We start from the raw sequence: 12,418 nt of genomic DNA, 5'->3' as shown, positions 1-12,418 counted from the left end.
CTCGATCCCCGGAGTTGGGAGACTTGGGCTGAAGTTGGTCAATGTCATTTCTATGTCTGGACGTTGTGAGGGTTCGTAGCAAACAGGATATGGAGGAGAAAAGTCGCTCTTCTAATATTTGTGCCCATGTAGCAGAGTATGACGGCGTTTCCAGCTCTGGGGTTTTACATGGGACTGCAGTGAATTCGCCGGATTATCTCAGAGTTATCCTGATGGAAAAAGGCGACAACTGCAAAGCGTTAATGAGGAGTTCAGCTGTGAGGCAGGAAAGCCATGAATTCTGCTAACTCCTGCATGTTGGATGTTTTGTAATAGTTTCTGCTGATACATTGTATCCGAGTGTGAATTATGGATGAATGCATTCAGCCAGCAGATACTGTGCACAGATACACGGGCACGTAGAGGGCGTAGGTATATACCCTGCAGACCAAGGCTGGCCGATATATATATAGATATACACACACACACATATATATACAGTCATTGGAAGCCAGTGAGCGCTCGGTTATTGAAGTTAGAAGCAGAAGAAACGATTGAGAAGGAACCGAGCAACTGAGACCAGGCAAATAGTGATGTCTGCACGAAGAGTCGCAGCATCAACAAAATAGCAACTCTTGTGGGGTGTTCCCGGTATACGGAGGGTCTTGTGGTGTGTTCCCGGTATACGGAGGGTCTTGTGGGGTGTTCTCGGTATACGGAGGGTCTTGTGGGGTGTTCTCGGTATACGGAGGGTCTTGTGGGGTGTTCTCGGTATACGGAGGGTCTTGTGGGGTGTTCCCGGTATACGGCGGGTCTTGTGGGGTGTTCTCGGTATACTGCGGGTCTTGTGGGGTGTTCCCGGTATACGGCGGGTCTTGTGGGGTGTTCCCGGTATACGGCGGGTCTTGTGGGGTGTTCTCGGTATACAGAGGGTCTTGTGGGGTGTTATCGGTATACAGAGGGTCTTGTGGGGTGTTCTCGGTATACGGCGGGTCTTGTGGGGTGTTCTCGGTATACGGAGGGTCTTGTGGGGTGTTCCCGGTATACGGAGGGTCTTGTGGGGTGTTCCCGGTATACGGCGGGTCTTGTGAGGTGTTCTCGGTATACGGAGGGTCTTGTGTGGTGTTCCCGGTATACGGAGGGTCTTGTGGGGTGTTCCCGGTATATGGCAGGTCTTGTGGGGTGTTCCCGGTATACGGCAGGTCTTGTGGGGTGTTCTCGGTATACGGCAGGTCTTGTGGGGTGTTCTCGGTATACGGAGGGTCTTGTGGGGTGTTCCCGATATACGGAGGGTCTTGTGGGGTGTTCTCGGTTATCGGAGGGTCTTGTGGGGTGTTCCCGGTATACGGTGGGTCTTGTGGGGTGTTCTCGGTATACGGCAGGTCTTGTGGGGTGTTCCCGGTATACGGCAGGTCTTGTGGGGTGTTCTCGGTATACGGCGGGTCTTGTGGGGTGTTCTTGGTATACGGCAAGTCTTGTGGGGTGTTCTCGGTATACGGAGGGTCTTGTGGGGTGTTCTTGGTATACGGAGGGTCTTGTGGAGTGTTCCCGGTATACGGCAGGTCTTGTGGGGTGTTCTCGGTATACGGCAGGTCTTGTGGGGTGTTCTCGGTATACGGCAGGTCTTGTGGGGTGTTCTTGGTATACGGCAGGTCTTGTGGTGTGTTCTCGGTATACGGAGGGTCTTGTGGGGTGTTCTTGGTATACGGAGGGTCTTGTGGGGTGTTCCCGGTATACGGAGGGTCTTGTGGGGTGTTCCCGGTATACGGCGGGTCTTGTGGGGTGTTCCCGGTATACGGCGGGTCTTGTGTTGTGTTCCCGGTATACGGCGGGTGTTCCCGGTATACGGAGGGTCTTGTGTTGTGTTCCCGGTATACGGCGGGTGTTCCCGGTATACGGAGGGTCTTGTGGGGTGTTCTCGGTATACGGCGGGTGTTGTGGGGTGTTCCCGGTATACGGCGGGTGTTTGATGTCACTTGTCACCTCAGTGCACACAAAGCCTCCATCACTCGGCGCGGTCTCTTCTGTGCTGTGACATCTATTACTAAGCAACTTCCCAAACACTCCGCCGTGTCCGCAGCCCGGGGACAGCAGATCTGTGGGGAGAAGCTTCCATCATGAATGACTCAGGGCTTCCCGGGCAGGGAGCATTAGATGTCCGTGGATACAGCAGCCTCCGGCTCGGATACACTGTGTATTTCTAGTAAATATACAGGGTGTCTCTGGACTTAGCGGGGCGAGGGAAATGCTTACACTTTCCAATGTATTCACTACCCAATCCCTGATCCCATGTACATGGCAGCCCAGGGGTGTACTCACTAAAGAGACACATGATGTGATACTCTGTCGGAGATGCTTATACTATAGGTGTCTATACGTGGCCTCCCAGTGGTTGGGATTTGGACCGCTGTCTGTCGTGGGTTTCGCTCACTCATTGAGGTATTATAATAAAGGGCTTGTTCAGGATTAGACATTATGGCTACAGCGCCACTCCTGTCTACAGGTTGTGTGTGGTAGTGCAACTCTGCACCAATCACTTTAGTGGAGCTGTGCTGTGATACCAGGCACAACCTGTAGACAGGGGGGGCGCTGTGAGGGGTTAACATCTCATCCATAAAACCACACAGATGCAAATGCTGAGTGGTCTCATGTACAGGGGGCCTCAAGTCACACAGTGCATTATTATGTTTATGTACTCTCTCTGCTAAGGATCAGATTGCACCAATATTCTTGTATAAGTATGCCATGTTCCCTGTTATAGTCAGCGGGGTCTGTCAGGATTCACTGGTATGTGTGCAATAAAGGATCTGGCAAAGTGACATGGAAATGGAAGCTATGATGGCTATAAGTCCCCAGCCTCATTATTATTGTTCCTTCATGGCAGTCTATAGTGAGACCCCCGATAATCCCTGCAGATTGCACCAGGGCGGGACGTCCCCATATGTCACATTTGCACATAGGGACAGGTTTAGATGACGGACAGGATGAGCGAAGTAAGCCGAGCACCAAGCGCACGTGCCAAGATGGATAAAGCTGGCAGCCGGCCGACTACTCATAGCCGGCCAGATTCCCTGGAGCCGGGGATTGCTGCGAACTTCTGCAATATAGATAATTTGTCAGTGACCGTGCCGAGCGTCTCGGGGCTGTCGGTGACCGTGCCGCGCGTCTCGGTGCTGTCGGTGACCGTGCCGCGCGTCTCGGGGCTGTCTGTGAAGTGCCGCGCATCTTGGGACTGTCGGTGACCGTGCCGCGCGTCTCAGGGCTGTCGGTGACCGTGCCGCGCGTCTCGGGGCTGTCGGTGACCGTGCCGCACGTCTCGGTGCTGTCGGTGAACGTGCCGCGCGTCTCGGGACTGTCGGTGAACGTGCCGCGCGTCTCGAGACTGTCGGTGAATGTGCCGCACGTCTTGGGGCTGTCGGTGACCGTGCCGCGCGTCTCGGGGCTGTCGGTGAACGTGCCGCCCGACCCGGTGCTGTCGTAGCTGCCAGTTTTGTGTTTCAGTTTTGATCAGACCCCCTGGGCATATAGCAGACTATGGGCGCAGAGCTGTAAAGGTGCCATAGCTGTTGGCCCTGCCGACATCTGTTCCTATATGTGTATACATGCACTCGTCTCAGATGAGTATACATATATTTTCAATGAGAAGAGTGGAATATAGTGCATATACCAAGAAAAGCGACAGTGCTTTTAATGTATCCATAGCCCGCCATTCACCTGACGGACACAGAATGCCGGTCCCTTTTTGGGTTAGTGCGGGTTGGGGTACCCTGCTTCTCTGTGGTCACATGCCATTGTTTACATCATGTGACAGCTGCAGCCAATCAGTGGCTGCTGATCAACTCCATCCCTTACTATTCCTCCAGTGCGGGTCTCAGCTCTGAAGGAATACTAGAAGCTGCAGCCAATCGCAGGCTGTTGATTGGCGAAGGTAGTCATGTGACATTGTCCAGTAGTGGACAACTTCTTTAAGCTTCGTATCAAGGTTACCCACTCATGCCGTGTTTCTCAGATGGGAAGCTCATACCGTGGCATATGTCACCCATGGGTGTCCATTGTGAAGCAGAATACCACCCAGAATTGGCATCTTCTCTGTATCGGGAGGCCCCTTCTGCTACTAAAAAGACCCTGTCTGTGCCTCCGTCAGGTGAATGGGGTCAAAGGATACATTAAATGTATACACCGACATGGAGGAGCGGCACAGGCCTCAAAAATGGGTTTATCTAGTAGCTGACAACCCCTTTCTGCTGCTGCCAGGCATGTTGTGCAGTTAAATGTCTCCGATGGAGCATGTTGCAATCCAGCATGCCCAATCCATGTTTCCTTTTGATTTTCACTTTCAGGGGAAAATATGGACACTCCCCATACACATTAGATGGGGCCAATCCCAAGAAAAAGGGAAGTCTGGCTTATGGAGGTAAAGGAGAATCAGGACCAAATAACTTGATTTCTATATATAGATGATCTCTGTATATATATTGCATAAGTAATTGCAGGAAGTGAATAACTCAGACTTTTGTGTTACATGTAGTTTTAAAAAATATTTTTCTTTTTTTATATTATGGTCTATTAAAAAATACCTCAATACACAGCTGATAACTCCGAATCCACTAATCATAATAGGTGATGTCACAGCCCACCTCCCTCCTGTACAGTGACTGATAACACCTGTATATACAGTAGATAACACAGGATCCACTATTCACAATAGGTGATGTCAAAGCTCACCTCCTCCTCCTGTACAATGACTGATAACACCTCTATATACAGTAGATAATACGATGCATAATTCAGAATTGGTGATGTCACATCTCACCTGCTCCTCTTGTACAGTGACTGATAACACCTCTATATACAGTAGATAACACAGGATCTACTATTCACAATAGGTGATGTCAAAGCTCACCTACTCCCCCTCCTGTACAATGACTGATAACACCTCTATATACAGTAGATAACTCAGGATCCACCATTCACAATAGGGCATATCACAGCTCACCTTCTCCTCTTCCTGTACAATGACTGATAACATCTATATATTCAGTAGATAACATGGGATCCACCAATCACAATAGGTGATGTCATAGCGCACCTCCTCCCCCTCCTGTACAATGACTGATAACACCTCTATATACAGTAGATAAAACAGTATCCACCATTCACAGTAGGTTATGTCACAGCTCACCTCCTCCTCCTTTTTCTATACAATGACTGATAACACCTCTATATACAATAGAAAAAACAGGATCCACCAATCACAGTATGTAATATCACAGCTCACCTCTTCCCCCTCTCTTCTAATTAATGCTATAAATGTATGTGTGTTGTTTCCTGAAACAACAGGAAGTTAGATTCTAAATTAGCCCCAGTGGCCTATGTGAGAACTGCAGGATTTCCATTTATTTATTGAAATAAAAATTATGATGTGGAAAAAAATTGTCAATGTTTAAAAAATAAATGTAACACAAAAACCTGATTTAAACAATAAGGCTGCTTTCACACATCCGGCTTGAGCTCTGCGGCTCAATCCGGCTGTCCAAGCTATGCAACGGATGCGGTGAAAACACCGCATCCTTTGCATAAGTTTTTCCCATGCGGCCCGTCCGGTTTTTGCCGCTTGCGGCATGCTACTAAGCATGCGCAGTGGCAAAAACCGCATGCGGCGGCTGGATGCGTTTTTTGCCTCGTCGCGCCACATCCGGCCGCCATAGTCATGCATTGAAAAATGCGCCGCATCGGCCGAATGCGGCGCGATGCGGTTTTTTTTGCCGCACGAAAAAACGTGCCAGGCAACGTTCCATCCGGCCGCCGCATCGGCTAAATCTGCCGCATGCGGCAAAAACCGGACCGAACGCGAGCCCATGCGGCACAATGCGGGACTAATTAAAGTCTATGCAGAAAAAATGCAACCGGCAGCAAAAAAAAACGGTTGCGATTTTCCTGCAAAGTGCCGTATTGTGCCGCATTGCAGAAACCGGAGGTGTGAAAGCAGCCTAAGCCTCATAGATTGCAGCCTGTGAGCGGGACCCTCACTCTTTAGTATCTGGTGAATATTCTGTAATGTGTGATATTGTCTGTACCTGTCCCCTCTGGATTGTACAGGGCTGCGGAATATGTTGCCGCTGATGATAGCTTTCCTTTTTACGGGTTAGGATTATGGCCAATTACCTGTGCGAATCAGTGATCATACGCCTTCACACATATAATGTGCCTGAGCAGAGAATATATTAGGTCCTGGACCCCTGCCCCATAATCACTGCGGATGGATAATCTGCCTGTATGATAATTACAGAGATGTGACAGGGGGCATACACTGAGCCCCCTGATCATTCATAGGTAATAGGCAGCATGGTGGCTCAGTGGTTAGCACTGCAGCCTTATGGTGGCTCAGTGGTTAGCACTGCAGTTTTGTGGTGGCTTAGTGGTTAGCACCGCAGTCTTGTGGTGGCTCAGTGGTTAGCACCACATTCTTGTGGTGGCTCAGTGGTTAGCACTGCGGTCTTGTGGTGGCTCAGTGGTTAGCACTGCAGTCTTGTGGTGGCTCAGTGGTTAGCACTGCACTCTTGTGGTGGCTCAGTGGTTAGCACTGCACTCTTGTGGTGGCTCAGTGGTTAGCACTGCACTCTTGTGGTGGCTCAGTGGTTAGCACTGCAGTCTTGTGGTGGCTCAGTGGTTAGCACTGCACTCTTGTGGTGGCTCAGTGGTTAGCACTGCAATCTGGTGGTTGCTCAGTGGTTAGCACTGCAGTCTTGCAGCGCTGGGGTCCTGGGTTCGAATACCACCAAGGACAGCATCTGCAAGGAGTTTGTATGTTCTCCCCGTGTTTGCGTGCGTTTCCTCCGGGTTCTCCAGTTTCCTCCCACACTCCAAAAACATACAGATAGGGAATTTAGATTGTGAGCCCCAATGGGGACAGTGGTCCTGATGTATGTGACGCGCTGTGCAATATGTTAGCGCTACATAAAAAAAAATGAAGAAGAAGATTATGTTCTGATGAAATGGAGACGATGAGCTGACGATCTGCGCTATAGACCATGTGCTCTCATGTGATCTTCATAGACGTCAGTGACGGCCTGAAGCCATGGCAGATCCAGCGCAGGGTATACCAGGCCGACCCCCGTCCACGGAGTGATGTCACCGTCATGAGATTATCAGCAGCTTCGCTCTCCGCCACCATTGCTATGTGTAAATCACTATGGCAGAGCTCCGCAGCCATCCACTATTAGTAAAAAATGTTAAAGCGGCACTCCAGAGGTCATCAATATTTGATCGGATTGTCTTCTGGTATCATGATTGATCGGCTGATTGATTGAGCCACAGCTGGAAGTTGCACAGCGCCACTTTGATGTAGTGGCCATGTAGTGGTACTGCATCCTTCCTCCTACCGTATTTGCTTGCAGTACCAATCATGGCCACTGCACAATATACAGTACTGCCACCACTGGAGACCTGCAGCACCTTCCATTGGCTGATTCATTCGGGGGCCAGGATTCAGACCACTCCTAATTAATCATACTTGTACGTGGGGTGTAGGGTCGCTGGGAGGCCCCCTCTGCCACATTCACACCATGGCTTTGCTTGATTGACAGGTATCTATCTATATGTAAAAAGGAAAGGATCTGTCAATCAAGGAAAACTGGGCGAAAAGAAACTCTATGGAGCCACCTAGCCAACTCTTCTTCTCCTGCCTGACTAGTTTTTCTATATTTTTTTCTAGATTTTGGGCAGCATGAATCTCCTGACAGGTTCCATAGAAAGCATATTATTATATATAGCAGTAGGGGTATTGGTTTGTCGGTGCTTGTACCCCAATAAAAATGACACCTTATTTGTAGAGATCCGATGTGCCAGTCATGAGAAATCCAGTGTAGGCATAATATGCAAATCAGACTGCAAGTGCGCAGGGGGCGTGTCACTACACTTGGAAGAAGTTCAAGTGACACGCCCCAGTGCACTTGCAGTCTGATTTGCATATTATGTCTACTCTGGATTTCTCATGACTGGCACATCGGATCTCTACAAATAAGGTGTCATTTTTATTGGGACAGAGGCATCTACTAAAGCCATACCTCGCTTTATACATTAAACGCTCTCTTTACAAGCAGCAGGGATTGGCTAATAACACTGGACACCTGTACAGGACACATCTGCTGTTCACTACAACTCCCAGCATGCTCCTGACCACCATGGTTGGAGTTTGGCAGCTGAGTATTCGGGAGATGCTCCCATAGAGTCGTTATCTGTGCATTGTTGGGAGTTGCAGTGTCTCATTCCTGAATGACAGATTATCTCGGGAGCTTTTAATGCAGATTTTCCTGGATTGAGGTTGGTGGCGGCGTTTAATCCCATCCTGCAGCAGCAGTAAGCCGGCGGCTTATAGTATAAGGTATATCCGGGCTGACATCAACCACAGGATGTGCACGAAGAATGGAGCCCACTTCCTGCAGAGGTGTCCGGGGGCAGCAGATCCGGAGCTGTACACCGAGCCGCTGAGCATCGCTCCATGTCACACGCACCCGCGGTGGCCACGTCCTGGCCCACGTTTATTGACGCTGGTCGTTTGCAGATTATTCAGAAAACGGTGACAATTTGGCACAACCTTTACTCCCCAGAATTCAGAGATTGAAATTTGCAATGTGCAGGCAAAGTATAAGCATTTTTATTTCACCCCTTTGTACAGCATAAAAAGGGATATATTTTGGCAATATCAGTGCATGTTATTACGCAGCTTGTGCCGAAGATGTGCTCAAATACATTGATAAATGTGGGAACTTGGGGCAGATTTAATACTTAAAGGGATTTTGTGAAATCCTGGCGGCAGTTTTAAAATAAAAACAAAACCCAAAAAAAATTAGTGATTTAACTCATTCCCTAAGGTCCAGCACTGCGTCTCCGCCGGTGTTCCCGGTATCCGTCCAGCACTGCGTCTCTGCCGCGGTGTTCCCGGTATCCGTCCAGCACTGCGTCTCCGCCGGTGTTCCTGGGGTCCGTCCAGCACTGCGTCTCCACCGGTGTTCCCGGTGTTTGTCCAGCACTGCGTCTCTGCCGCGGTGTTCCCAGTATCCGTCCAGCACTGCGTCTCCACCGGTGTTCCCGGTATCCGTCCAGCACTGCGTCTCCGCCGGTGTTCCTGGTGTCCGTCCAGCACTGCGTCTCTGCCGCGGTGTTCCCAGTATCTGTCCAGCACTGCGTCTCCACCGGTGTTCCCGGTATCCGTCCAGCACTGCGTCTCTGCCGCGGTGTTCCCAGTATCCGTCCAGCACTGCGTCTCCGCCGGTGTTCCCGGTATCCGTCCAGCACTGCGTCTCTGCCGCGGTGTTCCCAGTATCCGTCCAGCACTGCGTCTCCACCGGTGTTCCCGGTATCCGTCCAGCACTGCGTCTCCACCGGTGTTCCCGGTATCTGTCCAGCACTGCGTCTCTGCCGCGGTGTTCCCGGTATCCGTCCAGCACTGCGTCTCCACCGGTGTTCCCGGTGTCCGTCCAGCACTGCGTCTCCGCCGGTGTTCCTGGTGTCCGTCCAGCACTGCGTCTCTGCCGCGGTATTCCCGGTATCCGTCCAGCACTGCGTCTCTGCCGCGGTGTTCCCGGTACCCGTCCAGCACTGCGTCTCCACCGGTGTTCCCGGTATCGGTCCAGCACTGCGTCTCCAACGGTGTTCCCGGTATCCGTCCAGCACTGCGTCTCCACCGGTGTTCCCGGTATCCGTCCAGCACTGCGTCTCCACCGGTGTTCCCGGTATCCGTCCAGCACTGCGTTTCCACCGGTGTTGCCGGTGTCCGTCCAGCACTGCGTCTCCACCGGTGTTCCCGGTATCCGTCCAGCACTGCGTCTCCACCGGTGTTCCCGGTATCCGTCCAGCACTGCGTCTCCACTGGTGTTCCCGGTGTCCGTCCAGCACTGCGTCTCCACCGATGTTCCCGGTGTCCGTCCAGCTCTGTGTCTCCACCGATGTTCCCGGTGTCCGTCCAGCACTGCGTCTCCGCCGATGTTCCCGGTGTCCGTCCAGCTCTGTGTCTCCACCGATGTTCCCGGTGTCCGTCCAGCTCTGTGTCTCCACCGATGTTCCCGGTGTCTGTCCAGCACTGCGTCTCCACAGATGTTCCCGGGGTGCGTCCAGCTCTGCGTCTCCACCGATGTTCCCGGGGTGCGTCCAGCTCTGCATCTCCGCCGGTGTTCCCGGTGTCCGTCCAGCACTGCGTCTCCACAGATGTTCCCGGGGTGCGTCCAGCTCTGCGTCTCCGCCGGTGTTCCCGGTGTCCGTCCAGCACTGCGTCTCCACCGGTGTTCCCGGTGTCCGTCCAGCACTGCGTCTCCACCGGTGTTCCCGGTATCCGTCCAGCACTGCGTCTCCACCGGTGTTCCCGGTATCCGTCCAGCACTGCGTCTCCACCGATGTTCCCGGTGTTTGTCCAGCACTGCGTCTCCACCGATGTTCCCGGTATCCGTCCAGCACTGCGTCTCCACCGATGTTCCTGGTGTCTGTCCAGCACTGCGTCTTTACCGATGTTCCCGGTGTCCGTCCAGCACTGCGTCTTTACCGATGTTCCCGGTGTCCGTCCAGTACTGCGTCTCCGCCGGTGTTCCCAGTATCCGTCCAGCACTGCGTCTCCACCGGTGTTCCCGGTATCCGTCCAGCACTGCGTCTCCACCGGTGTTCCCGGTATCTGTCCAGCACTGCGTCTCTGCCGCGGTGTTCCCGGTATCCGTCCAGCACTGCGTCTCCACCGGTGTTCCCGGTGTCCGTCCAGCACTGCGTCTCCGCCGGTGTTCCTGGTGTCCGTCCAGCACTGCGTCTCTGCCGCGGTATTCCCGGTATCCGTCCAGCACTGCGTCTCTGCCGCGGTGTTCCCGGTACCCGTCCAGCACTGCGTCTCCACCGGTGTTCCCGGTATCGGTCCAGCACTGCGTCTCCAACGGTGTTCCCGGTATCCGTCCAGCACTGCGTCTCCACCGGTGTTCCCGGTATCCGTCCAGCACTGCGTCTCCACCGGTGTTCCCGGTATCCGTCCAGCACTGCGTTTCCACCGGTGTTGCCGGTGTCCGTCCAGCACTGCGTCTCCACCGGTGTTCCCGGTATCCGTCCAGCACTGCGTCTCCACCGGTGTTCCCGGTATCCGTCCAGCACTGCGTCTCCACTGGTGTTCCCGGTGTCCGTCCAGCACTGCGTCTCCACCGATGTTCCCGGTGTCCGTCCAGCTCTGTGTCTCCACCGATGTTCCCGGTGTCCGTCCAGCACTGCGTCTCCGCCGATGTTCCCGGTGTCCGTCCAGCTCTGTGTCTCCACCGATGTTCCCGGTGTCCGTCCAGCTCTGTGTCTCCACCGATGTTCCCGGTGTCTGTCCAGCACTGCGTCTCCACAGATGTTCCCGGGGTGCGTCCAGCTCTGCGTCTCCACCGATGTTCCCGGGGTGCGTCCAGCTCTGCATCTCCGCCGGTGTTCCCGGTGTCCGTCCAGCACTGCGTCTCCACAGATGTTCCCGGGGTGCGTCCAGCTCTGCGTCTCCGCCGGTGTTCCCGGTGTCCGTCCAGCACTGCGTCTCCACCGGTGTTCCCGGTGTCCGTCCAGCACTGCGTCTCCACCGGTGTTCCCGGTATCCGTCCAGCACTGCGTCTCCACCGGTGTTCCCGGTATCCGTCCAGCACTGCGTCTCCACCGATGTTCCCGGTGTTTGTCCAGCACTGCGTCTCCACCGATGTTCCCGGTATCCGTCCAGCACTGCGTCTCCACCGATGTTCCTGGTGTCTGTCCAGCACTGCGTCTTTACCGATGTTCCCGGTGTCCGTCCAGCACTGCGTCTTTACCGATGTTCCCGGTGTCCGTCCAGTACTGCGTCTCCGCCGGTGTTCCCGGTGTCCGTCCAGCACTGCGTCTTTACCGATGTTCCCCGTGTCCGTCCAGTACTGCGTCTCCGCCGGTGTTCCCGGTGTCTGTCCAGCACTGCGTCTCTGCCGGTGTCTGTCCAGCACTGCGTCTCTGCCGGTGTCCATCCAGCACTGCGTCTCCATCGGTGTTCCCGGTGTCCATCCAGCACTGCGTCTCCACGATGTGGAGTGACTTCAGCGGCTCGTGCCGTTGACTTGGGCAGAGTCACTCAGCTCAGTGATTGGCTGCAGCGCTGCAGATAATGACCAATACGGATGTGGACTCAGCGCCGGACCCTAGGCGGTGAATTATGGACCCGGTAGGTTGCAGCCGTGCCTGTCAGCGTGAGCGAGCTTTAGGCGGCGTTTCACCACTAGCTGCCACTTATTGTAAGTCTGTGCCACTTCCCGTCACCCAGCAGTAACAGGGACAGGACCCCCCACGTCTGGGTCTCCGCTCTCCTTGGATCCCGTAGTCGCGGCATATGTCCTTACTTATTTGTACATTATATAACCCGCCATCACAAGGTGAGCGCTCTGCCCGGCAACAATCAAGATAATCGAGTTACAATAAATAG

The 12,418-nt window shown here is 53.4% G+C and overlaps 1 protein-coding gene across 2 annotated transcripts in view; it reads left to right on the top strand.

Annotated features, from left to right (window-relative positions):
- DIXDC1 (DIX domain containing 1) overlaps positions 1 to 12,418 on the top strand; it is a 136,520-nt gene that overhangs the window by 26,917 nt on the left and 97,185 nt on the right. The window lies entirely within an intron of this gene.

The sequence above is a fragment of the Anomaloglossus baeobatrachus genome, chromosome 11, assembly GCF_048569485.1.
Source record: "Anomaloglossus baeobatrachus isolate aAnoBae1 chromosome 11, aAnoBae1.hap1, whole genome shotgun sequence".
Classification (NCBI taxonomy): domain Eukaryota; kingdom Metazoa; phylum Chordata; class Amphibia; order Anura; family Aromobatidae; genus Anomaloglossus; species Anomaloglossus baeobatrachus.
Note: the sequence above shows the minus strand (reverse complement) of the source record. Positions and strands in the feature narration are given on the sequence as shown.